Genomic DNA, 6,879 nt, shown 5'->3' with positions numbered 1-6,879 from the left:
AGGTATTAAGGAAGGGCTGACAAGATTTGTTGATGTTTTAGACATGAGGGAAAGAAAGGTTGCAAGGATGATTGTAAAATATCTGGCTTGAGGAATTAGAAGGTAGAAATGACCAATATCTTTTAAAAAGGAAACTGTAAAGTACTATGTTTAGGGGCTATAATCAAGGGTTCATTCTTATTTATCTTAAATTAGCAATATCTCTTCAACATCTGTATCAGATACCTATAACTATGTAACAAACTGCTAACCACAAAACTTTGTGGTTTATTCGGTTATGAATCTTTGTATTAGTAACTAGTTCTGAGCTCAGTTGAGTGGTTCCATAGGCCTCATTTGGGTCACTTGTAGCTGCAATAGGCTTGATTAATTGAAGACTGGTTGACTTAGGGTACTTCCGATGGGATGGATCATTCTCCTCATGGTCTTGTCCTTTAACAGATCATCCCAGGAGGCTTTTTGTTTGTTTGTTTGTTTGTTTTTATTTACTTTGAGAGAGACAGGGAGAGTGAGGGAGAGCACAAGCAATGGGTTGGGGCAGAGGGAAAGGGTGAAGCAGACTCCCTGCTGAATAGGGAGCCCAATGTGGAACTGGATCCAGGTATCCTGGGATAATGACCTAAGCCAAATGTAGGCACTTAACAGACTGAGCCACCCAAGTGCTCTGATCCCAGGCTTTTTTTTTTTTTTTAAAGATTTTATTTATTTATTTGACAGAGAGAGATCACAAGCAGGCAGAAAGGCAGGCAGAGAGAGAGGAGGAAGCAGGCTCCCTGCTGAGCAGAAAGCCCGATGTGGGGCTCGATCCCAGGACTCTGAGATCATGACCTGAGCCGAAGGCAGCGACTTAACCCACTGAGCCACCCAGGCGCCCCTGATCCCAGGCTTTTATATGTGGAAATTTCAGGGCAAGAAAGGAGAGGCTGGAAACTGCAAGTTCTTTTGATTTCTTGGCATGCAATTGGTCAGTGAAGTCATAGGTTCAACCAGGATTTAATGGGGCAAAGAAGATTCAACCTCTTGATGGAACCATCAGCAACACCTTGCAAAGATGTATGTAAAGCAAGGGCAGAATCAGTGGTTTTTAAAATATGGTTTAATCTATCACACCATCAAAGTTGAGATATTGAAAACATAATCAGTTATAAGTTCCTGAAGTTCAGGAGGGAAGACTGGGCTGGCAAGTGGAGGGAGACTGATGAAGAGATTCTTTTCAAATGCTCATCCCTGATGTCTGAATATTTACAAAAAAACAAACAAAAAAATGAAATAAGGAGAAACAGAAAAGTGACTGAGATGGATCTGTCCGTGAGGTAAGAAGAGATCAAGTAAAAATTGTGTCCTGGAAGTTAAATTTGGCATCGAAATGCACCAAAGATGACTGTGTATTTGTTGTTTATGCAGTACATAGTGGCTTTTCTGTCAGTTAAGTATCTTTGAAATTACCTGACCAACATAGTGACTGTTTTCTCTCTAGCCCTAGGCTAAGACAGGGACAGTAGTTTCTGTGAATACCAAAATTCTTCCCATACCAAGCTCATTAAAAGATCTGAACTTCCATTAATATCCAGGGAAAGTAGGCCAGAAATTGTCTGCAATGCTAATGGAAGCTATGAATTTGAATTTTCAGTGAAGTAATAAGGCCATGTGTTTATAGTGGTAAAACTCAGTTGTGAGGGCAACTGAAAGACATTCACTTTATAACCATGTTGAAAAGCATAATATTTATTAAACACCATCCTACACAGAAAATTGTTCTAGGTTCTCACAATTACACAAAATTGAATGAAGCACTTGATCTTGTTTTTCAATGGGTTGCCATTTAAATGGGATGTTATAGATGAGAAAATAAATTGTATAAATTGCTAATGAGAAGAGTGATCATATTCACACAGAGACATATCTATGCAAATCATGGAAAGATATGTTTAGTAATAGAGTACTAGAAAGAAGGCATAGGAAAAAAAAGAAAAAGAGTAAGCATTAGGGGGCCAGAGCAAAATCCTACCAATGAGTAGTGTCTATAAACAAATCTCATAGTCTAATAAAAACATCAGCTATCATTTATGGTTTTTACAATGTTTGGAGCACCATTCTAAGTACATCCATATCAATTTACTTAGTGCTCACAATAACCAATAAGGTACAAGACGTTCTTTTATGCCTATACTGTATCTGATTGGCCTACTAGTTTTTAACGCCCTTGGCCAGCATCCACCGACCACAAATGCCTGCTTTGGTGGCTCTCTGCTTTCTTGCCTCTCAGACTTCCTCTGAAGCCTGAGAGACACTCAGCCCTCATGCAGACATGCATGGGAGCTGTCCTCAACCAATGAGGGACAGGAGTGAGTGGATAAATACATCAGCTTTCCTCCCTTTGGAGGGATTACTTTGAGAAGCAGTCTATGCAGTCCTCTGCACAATTCTCAGAGCAATTGTGCTTTAGTAGTCCACCAGAGAAATTAGAGATACCTCTTACATTACCTTTTCTTCCCTTACTATGTCTTTGTCCTATTTTCCTCACTCTGCTTTCTGTGATTATCTTCCACATAAACTGTATCCAAATCCATGTCTCAGGCACTGTTTGTGGAGAACCCAAACTAACCCAAACAAACTGTTCTGCACTTCAATAGATATAAAAAAGAGGTTGTAAACATGTAAGAACTTGATCAAAATCATCTATAGAAACTATTAGAATCCAGATTGGCCCCTAATCTTCCATCATTAAAAATACTGAATCTCTCAGAATCAAGGTTTTCATGAATTAATTTTTACAGACAAATAAAATATTTATAGATCCCATGTGAGATTCTGTGATTCTAGATTATAATTTTTTATGCATAAAATAAAGATAATATATTTCCTTGATAAGAAATTAAGACCTAGAATATTGACTATTCTGGGACAGAAAAGCTCTCTTATTTCCCTACTATTCTCAAAATAAGTTATCAAAGGAATACTCTCATTTTAATCTGAATGTTTTACTGCAATAGATAATGCATTGAAAGATTCTATTTTTAGGATTTATAAAAGGTTTTCTTTGTAATCTCTTCCTCCCAGATTTACAAGGATTTAGATGATAATTATAACTTGCTCTTACACACAATTTTATTGTTTAAAGTTATTTCCCTTAACTATTACAACAACATTACAAGGCACATGAAATCATTTTATAGATGAGGAAACTTAACTGCAGCACCTGAATCTTGCCCACACTAATGTACTTGGCATATCGCAGAACCAGGTAATGAATCCACATCTTCTTATAACCCAAGGCAGGGCTTTGTGTCTTGTAGCATAGACATTTATGAAGTCTTTGATCATCGCCAATGCTGAGGAAAATAGTAAAGAATAAACTCTCTGTGTGGTCCACGTGGAAAGGAGATGGTTTAAGTGAGTTTATAAATAGCTGCTTCCTGTGAATTGGCATCTTTTAGTCTCTGCATTTCCAAAGTCTGTGTGGATTCTCCATTAAATGGAGAAACTGGGTTCTAACAGAAGTTAATGTAAAAGAAACATAGTGTTGCAGTACCAAGTACCCAAGTTTTAGACTCTGACAGGAATAGGCAATTTTTCAACTCCACTGGAATGGCCTCTACTTATGGTTCTTCAGTCTCTTCACCCTCAGGTTGCTAACCTTTAAAGTGATACTGATAACACTGTTTCAAATAAGTTTAAACCTGAACTTAATGTGAAGTCATAAAACAGAGTCAAATAAAAAAATGGCTGTGGTCACCTTTTGCTAATTTCTGGTCTCAACATATGTGAAAAGGAGAAAACAAGAATCTGTGTATGATTACTTCACATTGGTCCTTTCTTAAAAGTCGGAGAAATCATTTTTAAATTAGTTTTTTTCAATCCTTTATATCTGCATGACATTTTCATGTGATATTAACAAGTCAACCACCTACTCTGATCTATAATACCCTAAACTCTGTTCTAATCTGATGGCACTCTTTTTTTTTCTACAAGTTATTGATACTTTTTAAAACATTTATTTAGGTAAAAATACACATAGGATAATATTGTCATCTCAACTATTTATACATTTATAGTTCAGTGTAGTTACACACATTCACATTATTGTGAAACCATCACTGCAATCCACCCCATAAACCCTTTCATTCTGCAAAATCAGTACTGTTAGACAATAACTCCTCTTCTCCCCTGCCCTCAGTCACTGACAGGCACCATTCTACTTTCTGTCTCTGAATTTGACTAATCAACATACCTCATATAAGTGGAATCATGCATTATTTATCTTTTTGTGACTGACTTATTTCACTTAGCATTATGTTCTCTAGGCTCACCCCACATTGAAGGATGTATCAAAGTTTCCTTCTTTTCTTTTAGAGCTAAATAATATTCTACTGTATGTATAAACCATGTTTTGTGTATCCATTCATCCATTGATAGTCCTTGGATTTTTTCAACCTTGTGGCTCTTGTCAACAGTGCTACTCTGAACTTGGTTGTATAAGTATCACTTCTAGATTCTGCTTTTAGGATTTTGGGTTATAGGAGTAAAATTTGTGGATCATTTGATAGTTCTATTTTAATCTTTTTGAGACAATTCCATGCTGTTTTCCAGAAAAGAACTTGCACACTTTTTTTCATTCCCATTGACAGTACACAAGAGGCTTGAGGTGACTCCTCATTATAGTTTTGATTTGCAACTCCCTCGTGATTACTAATGTCGAGTATCTTTTTACATACTTGTTGGTCATTTGTATATCATTTTTGGAGAAATCTCTATACATCTCCTCTGCCCATTTAAAAAAATATGGCATATGTCTTTTGTTTGCATGTTGTCCTTGCACCAGAGCATGCTAATCTCTGTATCTTTCTAACTTTAGTGTATGTGATACCAAAGCAAGCATGTAAGCTGTTGATTCTTAATTTGAATTCTTAGTGTTTCAATATACATTTTCCTCTACCCAACAAACTACCATCCCTCACAATGTACCTACACTCAACACTTTATTTCATAAGAAATACAAAAGAAGATTTGTATATATTCTTAAACTTATTTCTTGTTTATATTCAAGTTATTGCCTCTTTCCATTTCCTAGGTTTAGGAAAGTGGAAAATTTTAAGGTCTGACTTAATGATGTCACCTTAAACAGCCTGCTCAAGGTAGAGACGAGTAAGGAGCAGTATTTCAACCTTGCATCTAAAGAGGACATTAATCTTGCTCTTTTTTAAAATTTTTAATCAGAAGTTCCTAATTTTCTCACCATTGATGTAAAAATCATTTATGCTTCCAGCACAACCAACATAAATCATTAACACAAAAAAGAATAGTAAGCAATCTTTAATCAATATCACTTCCTTCTATTAGACACAGTGGAAATGAAAGAATACAATTCGTCATTGATCAGGAGTCTTGCAAACATTCAGCCAGGGCCTCATATCTTCCTCATACTGAGTTTGTTCTAGTCATGCTGGACTTCTTTATGTTTTTAGGACAAATCAAGGTCACTTCCTTCCCATGAACTATGCACATCTTATTTCTTTCCATCATTTTGTCGTTTCTTTGAGGTTTTAGCTTAATGCCATCTCCTTGGAGAGGCCTCCTGACACTTAACCCAATGGTGCTGCTTCTTGGATAGTCACTTTCTATTGTTGCATCCACTTTGTTTTCTTCACAGCACAAATTACTTTGTGAAATTATCTTATTAATTATTTACTGGTATGCTATTTATTTTCAGCCATCCTCCCTCATTATGATATATGTTCTACAACTGCAGAGCTCTGTGTCCTTGTTTCACTTCTAGATCTTCAGTGCCTGAAACAGTGCCTGGTTAATAGCACATATATGTTGCATGAATACCTGGTGACAATGTCAATTAGAGGTCAAGATCTTTTTATGTAAAAGTGCCAGATATTTTAGGCTTTGTAAGGCATGTATTCTCTGTTACAACTGCTCAAATCTGCTACTATAAATCAAAAGCAGCTATTAAATAATATCAAAAAAAGAGAAAAGAATAAGCTTGACTGTGTTGCAGTAAAATTTTATTCACAGAAATAAGGCATAGGCTAGATTTGGCCTATGGATCACCGTGTACAGACTGCTCGACTAGAACACCTCATGTCTATTTTGGTATCAGGGCACACTTGGATGTTAATTAATTCATTTTGGCTAGTTTTTGCAAAAAAAATGTTAATAATAATAATAAAACAGAGATAAAACTTGTTTTACTTCAAAACAATAAGTAATAATTAAGATAAAGATTAAGAGAATTTTCCAGATTTTCTGTGCAATAGTATGATACTTATTCAATCAGCAGCTTCAGTGGGAAAGGGCAATTGGTGTTAAAGATAATGTGATGGTAGGAGGGGATATTTGAAATCATCCTTAGTGTACAGCAGTGTGCTTCCAAATCATCAATGATTGCCAGACTGCACTACAGAATGACCAGTAACTCCGGGGTGGTGCCTGAGGATTTGTGTTTCTATCTAGTTCTAGGTGATGCTGATACTGGTAGGGTAGAGGCTGAAAAGTGGAGAGGAGAGGCATGTGAAGATGTGAGTGAGGTAACACAGGTGAGCAGTGGTTTGCATGATGGTAGGGCTGTGGAAATGATAAGCAGGACACAAATGAGAGGGAATTAATTATCCAGGAGAGTAGCATACACAGAAGTTAATTTATGGAAAAACTGAATTTATGGGAAAAAGATGAAATGGTTCTTGGGGGGATATGTTGAACAAAAAGAGTGTAAAGCCTCAGAAATAAATTATGTCAGACTAACTACATTTTCTTCTTTAACAGAAGTACTAGACTCTAGTCATGTAGCTGCATTTGATTAAGCATGGCACTTGGTGATATATTTCCTGATATTATATTGGATGAACTGAGCCACTCACTTTAACACCTGGT

The 6,879-nt window shown here is 36.4% G+C and overlaps 1 pseudogene; it reads right to left on the bottom strand.

Moving 5' to 3' along the window:
• Positions 1-4,776: 4,776 nt before the first annotated feature.
• Positions 4,777-4,875, bottom strand: LOC125089941 (uncharacterized; annotated as a pseudogene).
• Positions 4,876-6,879: the final 2,004 nt, after the last annotated feature.

This window comes from Lutra lutra, chromosome 1 (assembly GCF_902655055.1).
Source record: "Lutra lutra chromosome 1, mLutLut1.2, whole genome shotgun sequence".
NCBI classification, from domain to species: domain Eukaryota; kingdom Metazoa; phylum Chordata; class Mammalia; order Carnivora; family Mustelidae; genus Lutra; species Lutra lutra.
The sequence above is the reverse complement of the archived record's forward strand: the minus strand, read 5'-3'. Positions and strand labels throughout refer to the sequence as shown.